The 18,942-nt window shown below is 42.2% G+C and overlaps 2 pseudogenes; one reads left to right on the top strand and one right to left on the bottom strand.

Moving 5' to 3' along the window:
- Window positions 1-12,765: 12,765 nt before the first annotated feature.
- LOC126668417 (uncharacterized) lies at window positions 12,766-14,360 on the bottom strand (annotated as a pseudogene).
- A 2,856-nt stretch (window positions 14,361-17,216) lies between these two features.
- On the top strand, window positions 17,217-17,963 carry LOC126667804 (putative cytochrome c biosynthesis ccmC-like mitochondrial protein; annotated as a pseudogene).
- The last annotated feature ends 979 nt before the right edge of the window (window positions 17,964-18,942 follow it).

The following is an 18,942-nucleotide window of genomic DNA, read 5'->3' as shown; positions in this document are numbered from 1 at the left end:
CGCAATTCACGATTTTGTTTGTGTTCATGTTGGCGATTCCTTATGTGAATTCGGAGGGTCGTCCCCCCTTCCTACAGGTTCCCCCACCGTCCCAGTGATACACCAACCACGCTCCTTTCCTTTATCCGATCGTAAAGTCCCCTTCTCTCTTTCTTTGTCTTTCATCCCCCCCTGAACAGAATAAGTAAGGTTGTGTTCTTTCTAATTCAAAAAAGAATGAAATAGGGGCGGGGCGCCCGTTTGATGTGTCGAAGGCCTATGTTAAAGTAAGAAAGAAAGTATGTTAAGGTTACGAAGTCCCTTTTTGAAACTATAAGGAAAGGAAGGCTAAGGGCTTACTTTCTTTGTAAGGTCAGCCGGTTAAGAAAAGCTGAGGTTATAAAATCACTTAGCCGTTAATTAATTAAGTAGTAGTGAGGCGTCAGTACGAAGTTGCGTCAGCTGTAGATATAGACTAGGCTAAGCGACATACTTCATCTCTTCTATTCTCTTTACTTATAACATACACTTCCGCTGAGTCTAACGAGGGTCGGGTGCGGATCATTCCACTGTGGACCGAGACTACGCAAAGGTAGAACACCATAGAAACTTCGCTGACTTTTTCATAAACCTTGATTTTGCTACGCTCAATAAGAATCCAGAATAGCGGAAATAGGTTCGTGTTCCGCTTCTAAAGTAAGCTGTCTTTGCCCAAGTGTGAACTGCAGACAACTCTCTAGTGATTCCATTCCTTCTTTCTTGACTTCAGGGTCAACCCGCATGAGAAGAAGAGGGTCAGCCAAACAATAGGCAACTCCATTTTGTAATTTGGTGAGGCAGACCAATTAGACATTTTATAAAAGGGAAGGGCACTTCTCATCGAAGGGGGCAATAGGACTGAAGGAGGCGGGAAGCTACCGCTTCTAGAATGCAAGCTTATCCTTTACTTTACTTTTTTTAGAGCGTACTTGAAATTCAAAAAAAGTGGATGGATGAAGTAACCGGAGTGACAAATGGTTACGGTTGCGGAAACCGGAGAAAGTCGGGAACCGTCGGTTACCTATTAAATTAAAGTAGCGACAAGCCGAGTACTACGGGGGAAGCTTTAAAGTAGCGACAAGCCGAGTACTAACTTCTCAAGTGGGTGGCTTGGTAAGCAACAAGCTACCTTCAGCATCGGGAAAATCCCTATCAAAAAAGAAGAGGCCGGAATGGTGGGGACGGAGGCCCTCCCTATTTCGATGGAAAGGGGGAATCGCCCCGGTTCACAGCCGTTCCTCTATAACTACCTTTTGCCTAGGGAACATCATCAGAGAACAATGTCGGGAACAGGGTGAGAACCTTCCATTGTTACGCCCTTTAAGTGTTTGTTCTTCTATATTTAGATATGGAGATAGACCCAGAGATAGAGATCTATATCTTTCTATCGATAGATGGATATATTGAGAAATGGATCTTGATCTGCTTTCAAGATCTATGAACAAGAGAGATCCCTAAATATCCAATTGAAAAAAGAGATGAATAAATAGAAATAGATAGGGCGGAGCCAGCTGAAGGAAGGTTGTGTGAGCACCCCTGCAATCTTTCTAAGCGAGAAACTTAACTTTAAGAAAGAAGGGACTTAGATTCTAATATTATTAAAGGCACGTTACCCTATATGCGGTCATAGGGTAGGGGGTTCAGAAAGGATCTGATCGTAGATATAGACGGAAACCGGGGGTAGGGGTGGATGTAGCCAAGTGGATCAAGGCAGTGGATTGTGAATCTACCACGCGCGGGTTCAATTCCCGTCATTCGCTCATCAATAAATGGACCATTTGTTACGGAGACACAAGATAAAGTAAACCAGATGGTGTTACGGAAATTACCTCCCGTTCCGAATTATGGTAAAAATCTTGTGCAAGAGTTGTCTCAGTCTAAGAATAGATCATTCCCAAATTCTTAAAGTCCTGTCCAGGATCATGGTCTATCGCAAAATCAAAACCCTGGGGGGCATCCCTATAGACCGAAGTGCTGGGGGCATCGTATAGAGCCAAAACGCAGTTACCCAACGAGGGAGACCTCGAATGCTTCCTGGTCAAACATTAGCGGCTAATGGACAACATGTTCGCTAGTACATATTAGCTCATCTCAACCGGGTACCTTAATGGATTGGAGATAACAAGAATCATGATAAATGGGGGATCAGCTGTTAATCTCCTACCTTTGAGAATGCTAAAATGTCTCGCGATTGCTATTCATCGATTGGCCCCAAGCAATGGGATACTCAATTGAGGAAGCCCAAGGGTTGTACAATGGAAGAGGAATCTTAGCACCGTTTGACGCCATGTATTCTCCAGCACAAAAGAGAGCTCTCTTTGAAGATCCAGAATGTGGAAAAGTTGTCAGGCGGCCGGGCTTAGGGTGTGATGAGAAGGTTGAGGTACCCAAGCAAGATAGTCACATATTCAAAGATGATAAAAAGAAGTATTCCACATTTTTGAGGAATATGATTATGATGAGGATGACAAAGTTAAGAAAGAAAAGGAAGAAGAACTAGAGTGAACAACATGAACAACTTTGACTCATCTCACAAGCTAATGGATAAAAGTAGTCAAAGAAACTACTACTTGAATTGAAATAAACATGATTTTGTTTCAATTCAATGCATCTGGCTAAGAAAAAGAGGATAAGTCTTTTGTGAAAGTGCCCTACCCACAGTCTGACAGAGAAAACCTCCTTTCTCGATTTTGATCTCAGCCCTAAACATCGTATCGATCGTTTAGTGGCCTTCAAACGGCCTAGCCGTTGCCTTTTGATTCAGAGGCTCATCAGATCTATTTTTCTACGCTCCCCAACTCTCGTAAACTTGGATTTCCCGCCCCGCTTGGCTGTATTTACATTCCGGCTTCTTATAGTCCAAGTAAAGGATAAGGGGTGCCCTAAATGTGTGCGGTAGCACTCCTTATTTCCAGAAAATAGAAGTAGAATGAAAAGAGTCGCAAGCTTGTAAACTTCGATTTTCCGCCTTTGAAATGCACTTGATATATATTACAACTCAGAAAAACCGCTTTGCCTAAGGTTTCTGTAATTAAAAAGGGGCAATCCAGTAAGTCAATGCAGTCAAGCCAGTAAGTAGGGAGGTCCAACTTTGAAGTCTAGCGAGTCAAGGCATGAGAGCGAAGAAGAAGGTTTTTCCTCAATTCAATAGATAGGCTCACAGTTCAGCTCAGGAAGAAGAAGAAGAGCTGCCCTCGCTGTCTTATTCCCGGGCCTTACGGCACAAATGCCCATTTATATGTTGGGTGATATCTGTTTTCAAGAGCAAAAAAGCCCGAGCAAAAGACCGCAAAGGTAAAATAAAAAACCCTGCTTGGGGGATAAGAACCTATCTGAATGTGGAAGAGCTCGTGAAGAATAGGTGTATGGGTGACGAAGGCAGGTGGAAAAGCTAGAATAAGTAGGAATTTTAGTTATAACGAGAAGAATAATGAAATTTTGAGTCTTAGAATGGATCCATAAACAGAGCTAGGGAACATGTGCACACAAGAGAAGTACTACGGTCAAGAACCAATGGAGTCCAACGACTAAGGAAAGGAGCTGCCCCAGCAAAATAGAACTACGACTCATCGTAGGGCGAAGAGATTCGCTCAAAAAGAATGTGACACACCCGTCGGCCTCAGATGGACGAAACAAAGAGCTCAACCTGGGGCGAGAAATCAGAGAGGTGGAGATCCGGAGAAGGCAATAGCCAAGCGGAGGGATAGAGTAAGGGAGGACTAAGGGAAGACCGGTTTGTTAAAGTAGGCACGAGTGGGGAGGTAGGTATGGAAGTCGAGTCTAGTATTGTTTTCGTAGGCGAGTAAGAAGCAAGGGAGAGTGCAGGCTCGCCTCGAAAGCGAGCCGGGGAGCGATCAAAGGCGATAAACGATAGTAATAAGCCACAACAAGAGGTACACGAGTAGGGGCTAGAGTAGGTAGTAGCTAGTAGGAGCAAGAATAGGAGTCTTGGCTAGTATATCACTCTTCTTTCCCCATACTAACAGCTGCCCCCCAACAATAGTAGCCTAAATCAAGTCGTGGTTAGCTCATGCCAATCAGAATAAAAAGAAAAGGGCAATAAGAAAGCAATCGATCGATAAAGCAAGCAAGTCAAATCGGACCTAGCAAGAAAGCAAGAGGAGCGGGTGTAGATGTTGGCACTCGAGCTGGTGTAGGAACCGCCCCTCCTCTCTGTCAACTAGGTTACAAGCAAGAAAGCATTTAAAATGAGGAAAGAAAGCAATCGAAAAGACAAGGCAAGGCTCTGTAAGAGAAGAGCTAAATGGAGTACGCCAAAAAAGAAGAGCGAGGAGTATGAGAGTGCATGCTTGTTTGGTAGCTGGCTTTCGAACAAAGAGACCAGAATCTATTAGCAAAAAGAGAAGATTGATAACCTCTTTACTGTTGTACATGTCTTAATGTGCCTTCTACTAGTAGAGCTAACTAGAGAGCCGCTTACTTGCTTGTGTTCCATTCATCTTCGTATAATGACAAAGCCAGGAAAAGGAAAGAAGAGCTAAGCGTTCAACTCCTACTCTTATTCCTAGTCCTCCCATTAACAGTACGACAGGTAAAAAGCAAGGTATTGCAGAGCCTCAGCTCCTACACACCTGCTGCTATTCTTAACAAGAGACGAGTTTATGTTGCCTTTTCTTATTTGCTTTCCTGCTTTCTAGCTTGCTATTGCTATTACCAGTACCAGCTTGCTTTCCCGATTGAAGTTACGGGACCAGTTGTTACTTGCTTGTGCCTTAAAATGGTAAAGGACAGAGCGCACGGAGCGGTGCGGAAGTCAGGGGTCAGGGAAAGAGGTAAGGAAAGGCTAGGGTGATACGGGAAACTACAAACGTAACAATAGAGGAAAAACAGAACCTACCTTTTCTTTTGTTGTCCCGTTCGGTTCCTTTCTATTATATAAGGAAAAAGAATAGGACAAATATGGTTATGAGTAGATGGAATCCACTGGATAATATGCGAGCCTCAAGAAGCTGCTATCACCTTTGGAACCACCGGATTGGGCAAGACTTCCGGAACCACGTAGGTGGTTCAAGAAGGCCTAAGACGAGTATAGGTTAGGGAAAAACGGGATGAGGGGTCCGATTTATGGGTCTTCCTTGTGCGGCCTGCCTATGGGAGTATGGCTGAGAGACTTTCTCCATAGCCGCAGAGCTTGACAGAGAGTTCGTACGAGAAAGAGCTAAACGTACTATATGAGCAGAGCACGATTGGTTGATCGATGATCTATTATATCGGATCATCGAGACTTTCCTATATGAGAAAATCGATCTTATCTTGTTTATGAGTGGATGACATCATAAGATAGGATCTGTTTGAATTATCCCTATATGTATGATTTTTATCCTAGTTGACGAGCTTGACGAATCAGAGAGAGCGAAGGCACTGAGAGAGACAAGCAAGCGAGCTTAACTTAATCATATTAAACCTGCTGTAAAAAACATAAAGAATATAGCCAGATAATCAGAATTCAAAAGAATAAGAATAATCCATATCTTTATATGCATACGCTGAAGAGTAATCAACATCAGAATTGGGAAAGGAAGCAACGGACCAAGCACATATCTCGATCTGTTCTACGAAAGACCTCTATGCTACTCACCAGCAAGATCAAGACTTTTTTTCCCACTTCGAATGAGCCGCCCGAAAGAAAGAAATAGCTAGAAAGAAGTGAGAGAAGTCTTGGCATCGCAATATGAATTTTCTGCTCGTATTCGCTTTTCAAAGAGGTACGCTTATTCTTTTAATGCCTTGTTTTTCTTCCTTAATTCAGCCAGCGGACTTACTTTCATTACCAATGTCAGTGCTAGTTATCGGTTCAGATTGCTCGAATGCGACGGTGCCGGTTGTGTCGGTGGCGAATGCCAATACAATAACGAGAGGGGCCAGTGATGAGTAGAACTTGCGATCGGTCAATCCTCATTTACACGTTTATCCGAGCATCACATCAATGGGTCGGAGGGCTCATAGACGGGCGCCTTCACTTGGATTTCCCATAGGTTTGGTCTTAGTCCAGCATGAACCACATCCAGGCATCCCATATGCTTCCCAAGAGGATCTTTCCGCTTCTGTTGGTCGCCTCCGCATACCGATCAGCAGATGACTTTGATTAGGATTCTTCCGATCGACAGACGATTGATGAACATGAAGCTAGCGCATAATATAAGGACGAGGCCCTCTAAATTAAACCCATTTTTGAATCAATGAGGAATGTATAAGAAATTCGGTGTCCAAGTGAAGTGAAACGACGCCATCAGAAGCATAACAATGATCTCTCGAGTCGTCTTCGAGGGATGATGGCTATTCATTGAGATAATCTGATGCAAACTCGTAGACTTAATGGAGCTAGCGGTAATAAGATTTGATATACTGATTGGCTTTAGTAGGCGCAGGAATTACATAATCTACAGATACAGAGTTTCCTTCATCTGACATCATTTCAACAATTGGCATTGCCTCATATTCAAGGAGTATGCGTGAGATTAGACATATAGAAATCAATAAAGTCAACGGGTACTCGTCATGTAGTATTCCCAATCTGAGCTTCCAATGCGAGGTTTGCTCCTAGGAAAGTTCCCCAGTCATTAGCTTTCCGGTCAGCGATGGGCATACGTTTCTATGGTAAATAGGTTCATGTGCTCTCTGAATCTACTTGTATATAGTCCTCAAGCTGAGCGCTCCAAACCGAGCACTAAATTTACATTGATCTTTCCGCTCGCTAGTTGACAGATTGGGTACAAATCCAGGGGCATAGCGAAGGGCATAAGAAAGTTTAATGATGGTTGCCTCGCGAAAGTCGCTATGGCTTGGAGAGGTCAAGCACCCATCTCATAGGCTCTGTCGTTGGATCATTAATTGGTTTAAGGGGCGTAGCGCTGGAACTATACCTTGTCCCGCCTTTCTAACTTTACGGCTCCTTATGGGTCTTGATCTCGAGATATTCCGTGTAGAAGAGAAAATTCCAAGAACAAATCCAGATGCAGAGGCGAGAGCTGCGCATAAAGCAGCGGATCCCATTGGTGTTGACCCATCAATGAAGCCAGAAGCGAAGCCAGGGGCACAACCTATTGATTCAGTGGTTTACCTTGACTCATGAAAGCACCTGTTGATCCAGTTTCCCGAGCCTATGAACTTGACCCAATAGATCTATTAGAAGCAATAGAGTAACAGGTGGAAGCAGTTCCATTTGATGGCAAAATGTAAGCATCATCAGTGGAAGCTGATCTAGTGCTAGCAAGTCGAGGAATTAAAATTTCCAGATTCATATTCAAAGTCATGTAGGTGCGGTCGAGCGGAAAAGGCCCAAGAGCTCCCCGCGTGGGGACAACCTACACAGGCATACAGCTGCACACCAGACGGGTTAACAAAGAAAGAGCGCATGTACACAACATAACAAAGCTTAACCTCCGTCAATTGAGACGGAATCAAGGAAGTTCCATATAGAAATCGATAGCAGGGGAAGGGTACGAGAAGTCATCATATAGAGGACCATGCCCAGTAGTATCACGCCACCCATAGTCGAGGAAAAAGTGACTTGTAGCTCGATGCCAAGTTGAACTATCGTCTCAGGTAATATGCATGGGTAATGAGTGAAAGCACTCAATATAGGCAATGATAAAGCAGGCGCAATCTACCAACCACGTAGCGGTAGGATTGGGACGAAGAAATTCTATGTCCTTGTAAACCCCTAGTGAATCGATAGGTGGGAGCAGAGCAACCTTGGATCGGGAAGCTTTAGATAATAATAAACGAGAGTAGTCAGGAGTGCGGAGCTTCAGGCTCAGGGAGCACCACGTGCTTGTATATGAAAGATTCACCGGGCAAGCAAGGGAAGTCAAAGCCCTTGAGTGTACTGTGTGCCACCCGTCAGCTGATGAATAAGTGAACCTATCAGTGGATCAAGCAGTGGTGGCATCCCTTTGCTCAATTATTGATGTGGTTCATACATAATATGTATCGTGTTACAATATAGATACAGAGCCTGTTGGACACGAACCACCAATAGCAGATCCAAATGAAATTCGTTCTCCAGATCGAGATCCATAGCGCATTTCAGATCCGGTTCAGTATCAAGGTGATTTTACTTCCGCCCGATAGATTTGTGAATTGACCAAAGATCACATCGGTTGCTCTTACCTTTTCCGCTCCACAACAAGGAAGTAGGCACCTGTTCTCCTATTCTAAATGAAGTAAGGGTGGGTTCGGCCGAAGAAGCCTTGATTCGGTCTCTCTCCTTCCGGCCGGTCCCTATCCGAGGACGATAGGGAGGTGGCCAATCCAAGAGCAGGTTATGCGGCTCGTCTGACTGCCTTCGATAGAGCACCATCATCCGAAATTGGCAGCTGGTAAGATTGGAAAAATCGGCATTGACATGAAAAAACTTTTATAGAGAGATCTTGCCTATTTGAGAGGCTAGGTACCTTAGAGGAGAGTCATCATAGGAAATATATTGAACGGGATCCGTTTGGGAACGTGGAATGTTTGATGAGTTATGGTATGGCGGGCTACAACCTCTCGCTATTTCCGCGATCATCCGAGGGGAAGGGTCTCATTTCGGGACCGGCACGCTATGAAAAACTCAAGGGAACGCCCCCACTGATTGTAGAACTTCGCCCTTTTCAAACTCTGACTTCTTCCATTTTTGGTTGGCATGATCGGGCGGGGAAAACAGGGTTCAAACCCGCGGCTTCTGGCGTGACAGGCCAGCACTCTAACCGACTCAGCTATTTCCCCCTTTCGCCGCTACTTTGATTCAAAAGTAATCGGTAGGTTACCAAGGCCTATTAGTTTACAAATTCAACATCAGAGAGTATTCTTATCAGCTGTACTAATGTCTTTCGCCTTTAGTACTGTCGTACTACGACAGTAGAAACAAACGGCTCTGCTCGCGACGACTCGACTCAAACGAGGCCCCGCGTTGCGCTCTATCTATCTGCTCTATCAACTATCAATTGGCGCTACGCTACTTCAGTTGACAAAGGCTAACACTATCAAGTGATAGGCTGGCTTGTGTAGCCAACGAGTTCAGTCATTAAGCTACACGTTGGGCGAAGCAAGCCTACACTAGTTGAACAGCCGATTACTACTAAATGAAATAATAACTAGTGGTGAAAAAGTACCAAAACAATTGAAGTCTACATCCCACTACAGAAAGGTTCCATGTTCCTATGAACATGAGTTTCTTTTTTGTCTAACCTTGAGTCAATAGGGTCAACTACACAAAAGTGAAAAAAAAGCTATTAGTGGGCTTGTTTGTTCAACTACTATTGAAATACTGAAGGTCGCCCTACAACTCTCTAACTCACTACTAATGAGTTGGGTTACGAAAGTCACTGAGCGCGCCTTTGGTACTTCCGTAGGGCTTGCATACGAAGTCGGGGCGAACAACATTCTGTTGTACTACTAACAAACACTAGCTGTACTACAGTAGTTTAGTAGCGCCTTTTGAATCAAATAGGCGAAACCTTTCCCGAAAGGCGAACAGCCGGCATTGCAAGCAAATAGAGAGCCTTCGCCCATTTGAGTCCCGTTATTCTAATTCTTGTTTATATATAGAATATTCTATATATAAACAATAAGATAATCCTTTTTTTTCAAATTCTTTATTCCTAGCCCTACCGAACCAACTATTTCATCTCTGGGAAGAGTAAGAAGCAGATAGAGCAAAGGCCCTCCAGCACGTCCGTCCGCTCTTCCGGAAGTGAGCGAATTGCATGTAAAGATCCGTAGGGGCTTATTGTTTAATTGGTTGAAACGTACCGCTCATAACGGTGATATTGTAGGTTCGAACCCTACTCAGACTACCACCCCTTCTCTTCACCCGATACAAGGCAGTCGAAGTCCCCGCCACCCCACAGATCTCAATGACGGTAGATAGACTGATTTTCCTAGTGTGCCAGCAGGGAAGAAGCTTACACGAACGATCTTTAAAGAAGACTACGTCTACTTATGCTTAGGGGTTGTGTATAGTGTCCTTTCTCAGTCCAACGTCTTAGGCTGGCTTAATGCGATAGCCAAGTCTTTAAGAGATAGAGGAGGAGCAATCGTTTGGTGGTTTACGGGGTATAGCTTGATGAGCCTGGGGATTTATAGAGTGATGACGATGGCCCTTAGTGGTTACACTACCCGGGTGATTAGAGCGAATGGAGTCATGATGATGACTTTCACATTGACCCTGGATGGCTGTAGGTGACCTAGAGTTGGATAGTTCGGGTGAACTTCCCCTTTTTTCTTAGATGAAGGCGGGACACCTAGAGATTTTTTTCAATCATGTTCTTGAGTCAGAGCAGTCTGAAACATAGAGAGGTGACCCCGAGATTGTTGAGCCATTGCCTTTGGGTTTTGATGGTGGTGACGTTCTACCCGAGGATCTTGGACGGGATGGGTTCGGGACCTTATTTATGAAAGTTCTTTAATTGAATTGGTCTTTCTTTCTTTGAAAGTGTTCTTATGGAAAATCTGGATGCCCGATCTTGATTTCCCGAGCTCTTGGTCCTCGGTCCTACTTCTAGGTTAGGCAGGCTTGACTCTCAAGAAACTAACTTGGGTATAGAATCTCATTCCCACTAGATCCACGAAAGAGATATTGGCATATGTCTTAGAATTAATTGGAACATTCCCCTACCGGACCTGTTTCCGTACTCTCGGGCCTTCAAACTAGATTTATGATCTATTTTATTCTTGTTAGCATAACTGGCTAAATGGATTTTATTGGCAGTTTGGTCCGATCAACCAGATTCATATGTATTATGGGCTATTTGCCTTAGTTTAGGGGCCAGATTCAGAGCAAATCACTAATGTCGAAACTCTCGCGGCAAAGCCTCGTGGTTGGGACTTGTTTCAATTTCCCGAGTTGAGTAAGGATAAATTTCTTATTCAAAAGCTAACATAGGGGTGAGCTTATAAGCCAGTTACCGTTATAAGTTTATTAAATAGCATTCTAGCAAGTTCACCTATTGTGAATAACGTAGGTCTCTACCGGCTATTACCGCATTGGGGGCATCTCTTTCTATTGAATCAAAAGGAGAATCTTATTATACTTAGTGAATTCCTTATGCTCTGGGCCTTGGCATCAATCCAAAGAATTGAGCCTCACTGACCACTCTTTCAAGTGCCTTGCCTTCCTTTCGGGCATTGGAAATAGCCTTAGTTCCAGCAGATCAAGTCATTCGAATCCCAAGACAGTTACATTTCTTTCTGGTTGGTGATTCCTTCTTTCGTAACATCTCGCTCTTGTACTAAAAAAGCTTTACTTTCTGGGAAACTGACTACTTCTTTCCTGATTGGATTGCTTTCTTAGTGTGGCATCTTTTTGTTCGCTGTCCACTAGCGATATATCATATATTAATGTATATAGAGAAAGAGGCATCACAGGTCCAAGTCGAAGTGCCCGTTGAGCGTACTCCGATTCAAACCTAAGGATGTGGGTCTCACTCATGATATCGATGAAGTCTCAGAGCTGAGCAGTAGCATCGAAGATAGCTTGGCAAGAGATGAGTCATCATTATCTGAGTCGAGCGAGAGCGCGAGACTTTTTTTCTTTTCATTTGAGATATTATGTGCAATAATGTTTATGATTCTAAATAAGTTAAAGTAAAGTTAAAGTTTTAGTTGGTCTTTGTTCATTCCAAAGTAGAAAATAGATTTGATACATTGACTACTTCTTTAAAAAAGAGTTGTAATATCTCGGTAATGGGGTATGTTGATTTAGAATCACGCTCTGTAGGATTTGAACCTACGACATCGGGTTTTGAGACCCACGTTCTACCGAACTGAACTAAGAGCGTTTTCTTATCATAATAGATAGGACTGTAAAGAAAAAAGGATGATTTTTGTACCCCCAATACATCTTGCATGCATATAGTATCATTAAATGAAAGATTTTATATTTCCAATTTGAATTGATCTTAACAGATTCCTCCTTACTTCCTAGAGGAGAAGTAATAGGTAGGGATGACAAGATTTGAACCTGTAACATTTTACAAGGGCACTACCAAGTGCGCTACATCCCTTTCAATTGGTCAAAGGTGTCATTATAGAGAATCCATGCCCTATTTTCGACATGGTTCTTTTATCTATCTATATAAAATTGATCTTGCCATTGAATCTTTTTGGTCTTTATTGATTTATATACACATCATCATCCCGCCTGCTCCTACCAACGCTTATGAGAAGATAAAAGGGTTATAAATAATCAGCCCTTTGAATAAGCGAGGCTTTCCCGAGAAAAATAGTTGTATTCGAGAATAGATCCCAATTCCGTGTATGCGGTTAAGCAAGCCCTGCCGCCAGCTTCCACCCAGACCGAAAATGTGAGCGCCTAGCGCAAAAGGTTGCTTTACTAATAAATAGTTGGCGCATTAGCGCTTTAGTCTTCAATAAGGGGCAGAGCTTCAAGAAACGAAGCGAGCCTAGAGTACAGACTATTACGTTTTTCAGGCCCCTTAACTTGATATTTAGTAAAGCGCTAGCGCCCCTATAGAGTCAGGCTCTTCTGCTATCAATGAAACCGAAAGAAAGACAAAGCCCCAGTGCGTTTTGCATAGATTGAGACTTGTTGCTTGATTCTTTACTCTTTCCATACTTGGAAGAATTGCAGGCAATCGTTCGATAACAATTCTTCCTATTTCTCAAAAGATGATATCCGACGATAAAGATAATTCCCATGAAACTCTTTCATTTCATAGAAGTTAATTCTTCTTCTTACAAAGCAAATAACATTTCCTATTGATTTTCCCCTTGGACCTATTCTTATTCAGAATTATCCGTCGCTACGCTGTTCCCAAGGTCTTTTTGTAATGGATGACCCTCGAAACCATAATCTGTTGATATACGGCGTAGATCCGAATGATTGATGGAAGAAACGCCAAACATATCCCAAACTTCTCGCTCCCATCAGTCGGCTGATGGAAATAGACTGACTACCGGAGATATTCGTGTTACTTCGTCTGCACTGGTTGGTACACGAATTCGTGAATTATACCGAGTACTCAGTAAATTATAGACCACTTCAAATCATCGTTTTCGAGAGGGATGATCAACTCCTTAAATATCGATCGAAACTTGAACCCTTGTATAGGTATGCAATTTAAGAAAGCACAACAAATTGAAATAGGTAATCCAAATTGGTATCAAATCTATTCTCATGTTCCAATCTTTCCATTTTTTTTATCCATTTCTTGGGGAGAGTTTCCCAACTATATTTGAAAATAAATTGGTTATCCATAAAGATAAAGAAAGCTTTCTTTATGTTCTTCTACTTGCTCTAAAAATTTAAAAAGACTTGTCGGAAATCATCGGTTGGGTTGGTCCAACCAAGAAAAACATGGGAGTCTTTGGGCATCAGATTCCTTTTCTTTTCATACGATCTTTCTAGTTGGATGAAAAGAGCGCTCCTAAATGAAGCCTTTTCTCTTGAGAAGGTGAAACATCGGGAAGAGTCACTTCTTCCCTCAGTCAAGGAGAGGGGGATAGCCAGTCCGTCATCCGAGATGTAGCGTATTAATCTCGGGGAGAGATAGGGGATGCCATGATAGAGCGACAAGATAAGGCTGGACCAGAGGGCTGGCCTGTAAGAAGGAGAGGTTCACAGGGGGTAGGCCACAGCCCCTAAGGAAGTTCGGAGTAGGCCGATTCACGTTAGCAATCCCTTACATAAGAAATTACGTAAAGATCAATTCAACCACACACCCCCCCGGATTTTTTGACTAGTCCCTCTATTCCACCACTGAGAGAGCGTTTAAGAGGCAACAGCTCACCGAACCTAAAGGCCAGAATCGGATGCGTGAGTTCCAAAAGAGGATTTTCCACTTTTTTTTTAAAAACGAAAGAGCTCTTTTTTATGCAACAGGTCAGTTAAGAGTTCATTCTTTTACTTCTAGTATGAGTGTGCCAAGCCAGGCAAGCAAGCCAAGCAAGGAAGGCAGTTCGGGGCAAGTCAGGTATTTGACTTTATTCAATAATTTTTTTTATATTATATAAAAAAATATACTTTGGAACTCCGCGTCATTTCACTCCATCTAACCAAAGACCTTCATTCATATCTAAGGGAGAAAAGGATTGTCTTTTTAAGTGCATCCTCGGAAAGGCCTTTCTTAACTTATCCTTCGCGGTCTATCTCGAAGCGTCTATAGTTATCTGATGGTTATTCAATCTAGAATCTCATTGAAGTGTTCACACCCTCCAGGTATGATAATAGACCGATTAGCTGCAGGCTGGTCACAACCCACAGCTTGTACCAAAGAGTCTGCACCGGAGAAACCACCAAGCAAGTAACCTCCATTAATTGAAAGTGAGGTTGACTCAAGTCTAGGTAACCTAAAATCAACACCCTTCACGGCCACCATGTCATAAATCTTCCATAAAAGACTGAAGCCAATTTTTATCCTTCTTAACAATCTTCCATGAAAAAATTAACTTCAGGAACAGAGAAGAACTGCTCGATGCCAACATCCGGAGACAAGGCGGTAGTGTAGTACCAATGACTGTACCTTAGCAAGCTCTTCATCCATACTCGGAGAGAAGACCACTCAAGAAAATATTTCATTCCAGTCTGAACAAACAGTTCATGAGGAATGCGTTTTGGTCTCATTCCCTTGCGAAGATGATCCATTCCGCTCAAGTATGGATGAAGAGGTCTTCCCCTTATAAGCCAAAGCTCAAAAGGAAGAAGGCTCTTATCCCACATAGCCCGAACCTTCTCATTGTGAAGAGAACGGGTGTGATTGAGTCTAGTAAGAATACTCAATCCGATACTGCACCTCCTATCCTACAAAGGGGTGAAACCCTAATGACATGATATGTTATGTGGACTGCAAACAGACCACAAGGGGGATTTGAATTAAAAAGATTCTTGATTGATAAATTACTAACATCCTTACTCAATCTCCAGACTCGAAACCTCTTAGCAAACTCTACTGAACCAGAAGTAGAAATGAGGGACATTTGATAACTAATTGAGACCCCCAACTTACTTAAGTTAAGGCTGAAGAATAAGACTGAGCTACGGCCTCATCGGCAATGAAAATATCATCACCGAGTACCGCGTACCTACGAAAAAGCTCTCCAGGTCGGACTTGTTTTTTTCTGCCGCCCACGAATTAAATGGTGACAAAGGGTAAACAGAGGCCAGGAGGCATGGTATCCTAAAGGTTGTCCATCCACGAAACATATTTGATAATCCGTTTCCCGAAGGGAATATCAAACATGTTCCAGGCAAGCGTATAATTAACTATACTTGAGACGAACAACTTATCGAACAGTAAAAAACAAAAGGCCACCCATCGGTAGCCGACTTTTAGTCGTAGCAATATGTCACCTGATTGCCAACTAGTCGATCTAGCGGTTTAAGTTGATCGAACGTACCATCTACTAGTAATCTTTGAAGAACATTAGCAAGCCAATCTTGAACTGGCCACAATAACCGTTGATTGACATAGTTACCTATTGCAAAGACCCTAATGCATCTATAGTTAGAATCCCTCCCTATATTGTAATGAACTCCTCCGTTTTCATGCATTTCCTTCTATATTACAATAGATCTACAAGTGAAGCACTTCGCCACTCTCTGCAAAAGCCTTTTTTGTTCCTATCTATTTCTTTTTATCTCGGCGTGACTTAACGTGACTAAGATGTACTTTCTAATTGATTCATGTTCAACAGCCCCCCTAACAGCCTATGAATGTGCAGTGGAATCCCGTTCGTCTTGTTCCTCAAATATCTTACTTTTCTTTTCTTTGATTGCAAGCTGTTGATCATATTTACTGTGCGCGGATATCTTTACTAATGATTCAACCTCCCCCTGGAACACCTTCTTTAAGAGTGAAGGCCCTAAATTCGGAAATCACTCTCTGTCCAAAGTTAGGAGCTTTTTTTACCTCTAAAGGTGCGAAGCGATGAAACTTATCCCAATAGACAAGCCATAATAGGAATGACAGGCAATCGGGGATCGCACAATACTAGGTAAATTTTGCATCATAACGGGTAGGTGCTAATTACTTTATTGAATATTTCTATCAATTCTAGGGTCGATGGAATTGAGCTCGAACGAAAGCAACTCTTCCACTCATCTCAATAGAAAGAAAACCTCTTCCCTGCAAGGAGACAGATGCCTTATCATCCCTATACCCTATATTCTACCTGAGAACTAGGGTTATGCCTTCAATATCAGCCTTACAAGTGATAGAAATACCTTAGCTAATCTCCACTATTAATGGACAGTCAGTTGATGCACTCTACACTCTAACTTTCTTTAATTCTATTAGATTGCTTTGGATGCTTCTTACTTTCAGTATAGTAAGCACTATGCTTCTAAAAGAAGAAAGCACTACTTTCTTCCTACCTAATACTACTCTCCGATTTAGCATACAATTCTTCGACAATAACATACAATTAACTGAGAATTGTGTATATAAAGAAAGAAGGACTTGCTTGCTACTATCATCGTATTATATGACAAACTTGTTTACATTGGTAGCTATGCTTAGCGCTGACATACTTTTTAGTTTTTCAACTTATTCTCATCCCAAACAGTTGTGGCGGAACACGCCACTTAATTTCAAACGCCAAAGAAGGGCGTAAAACAAGACTTCAGTCCCATTCACCATAAAAGAGTGATAAAAAGTGGGTAGAGCAATGATTGTAAATGAAAAATGAAAGCATTTTTTGCGTGGTTTTTTCGTAGGCCAACGAATAGGCAAATTGAGCCTGTCGATACAGCCCGTATGAATTATTTCTATCGGTTAGAAAGGCTCAAACCGGATCCAGGGGATAGCCATGAGCTCTTGCTTAACAAGGGTTCTCGCTTGATCTATCATTACTTTCCGTTACATAACTTATCCCTTCGTCGATGACACACCATTTGGACGTAGCTCGTCACCTAGAGAGCTTAAGTACGGCAACTCCAGCTGGCCTGGGTGCTGACCCGCGCTCAATCTTCTTTTAGAATTAAATAATCCTGCTGGTGAGCTCTATATAAAAGCAACCAGACTCTTTCTGTCATGGTTCTAAGGCTCTCTGGTGTGATGGTTGCATGTGTTTATGTCTTTTTTTGGTATGCCGCTACGCGAGCAAGTAGTTCCGCGCACGAGCGGAGCGAAAACAAAGCAGTGGAAATTATTCGTTGGGGAAAAAAAATCCTTTTATTGCGTATTGAATATAGATCTATGTCTTTCTTGTTCCACTAGCTAGGACCGAATTCTCATATGTCCGTTTCGTTATTACAACCTTCTTTTTTGATGTCAAAGACCAGAAGTTATGCGCAAATTCTCATTGGATTTCAGTTGTTCTTAACAGCGATGGCTATTCATTTAAGTCTTCGGGTAGAACCACTATATCTTCAACAAGGTGGAAATTCTCGTATTCCGTATGTACATGTTCATGCGGCTCGGATGAGTATTCTTGTTTATATCGCTACGGCTATCAACACTTTCTTTTTCCGATTAATAAAACATCCCCTTTTTCTTCGCTCTTCCGGAACCGGGTGCTTTTTTTACGATTAATAAATGGGTGCTTTTTTTACGTTGTTTACCTTAGTTACTGGGGGGTTTCGGGGACGACCTATGTGGGGAACCTTTTGGGTGTGGGATGCTCGTTTAGCCTCTGTATTCATCTCGTTCCTTATTTACCTGTGTGCACTGCGTTTTCAAAAGCTTCCCGTCGAACTGGCTTCTATTTCAATCCGTGCTTGACCGATCGATATACCAATAATCAAGTCTTCAGTCAACTGGTGAATACATCGCATCAACCTGGGAGCATTAGCCGATCTGGTACATCAATACATGCTTCTATGCCCATTCCAATCCCCCTTCTCAACCCGTATCTTGTTTGTTCTAGAAACACGTCTTCATATACCATCTTTTCTCGAATCTCCTTTAACGGAAGAAATAGAAGCTCGAGAAGGAATACCAAAACCTAGTCCACTCGCTGAGTCTCTTTGCGTCCATGGCTGAATGGTTAAAGCGCCCAACCTGAAAAAGGGGGAAATTCGTAGGTTCGATTCTTGCTGGATGCACTTGAAACGCTCAGTTCAATCGCTGCTCACGGAATTTATTCATATAGCTCGCCATTATAGCTTATGGTGCACTTCACTCGCTAGGGAAAGAAAAGGGATAGCTGATTGAAAATCCTACTTAGAGATTGCAACTATAGTTAGAGTAGGAGTTCCCATCCATCATCTACGTCGAAGTCTCATTTACCTGAAAATGACGGTTGATTTATCGGATTGAAACCTCCATTAGATTCAGCAATTAAGGACAAGATTACCATAGGTTTTTATGTCCCGAATGTTCTCTTTAATAAGGTCGCCTTGACCGGGCTCTACACCGAGGTTTGAGATGTCTTGATGTTTTGGTTTAAAATAAACTTATTTATACACATATATATTGAAACATATGTATAAAAGTATATAACAATATGTAGTTTACATACAATGTTTAAATAAAATGTTGTATTAAGGTTTTTCATATATTCATGCTTAATTATTTACATAATACGTTATACGATCAAAATTTGGTATTAAAGATATTTTAAATAAATGTCAAATCTTTTGCTAAGTACGGCGGGGTCTGACAATTTTGGTATCAGAGCTTCGATTTGATGGTCATGTAGACTCTTTACTTTTGGTTTTTGATATTTTATTTTATTTAATTTTGATTATAGGACCATGGAAGCTCAAGGTCATGGAGATAGGGTTTCTCAACTTGAGATTGTTGGCAAACATGGTAATAATATAGAGGTTGAGGCACAGTCTAGGGGTAGTAGTGATCAGGAAGTAGAGTCTGAGGCTAGGGCTCATGTAGATAATAAACTAGTACGTCCTGAATCGCATGTTGTCCTGATCTTACAACTCAATCATGCTATTTTAGCCAATACCATTGTTGCTATTTTGAATGCTCAAGAATAAAGGAGAAAACCTGAAGATATTAGTGA

Source organism: Mercurialis annua, linkage group LG2 (assembly GCF_937616625.2).
Source record: "Mercurialis annua linkage group LG2, ddMerAnnu1.2, whole genome shotgun sequence".
Classification (NCBI taxonomy): Eukaryota; Viridiplantae; Streptophyta; class Magnoliopsida; order Malpighiales; family Euphorbiaceae; genus Mercurialis; species Mercurialis annua.
Note: the sequence above shows the minus strand (reverse complement) of the source record. Positions and strands in the feature narration are given on the sequence as shown.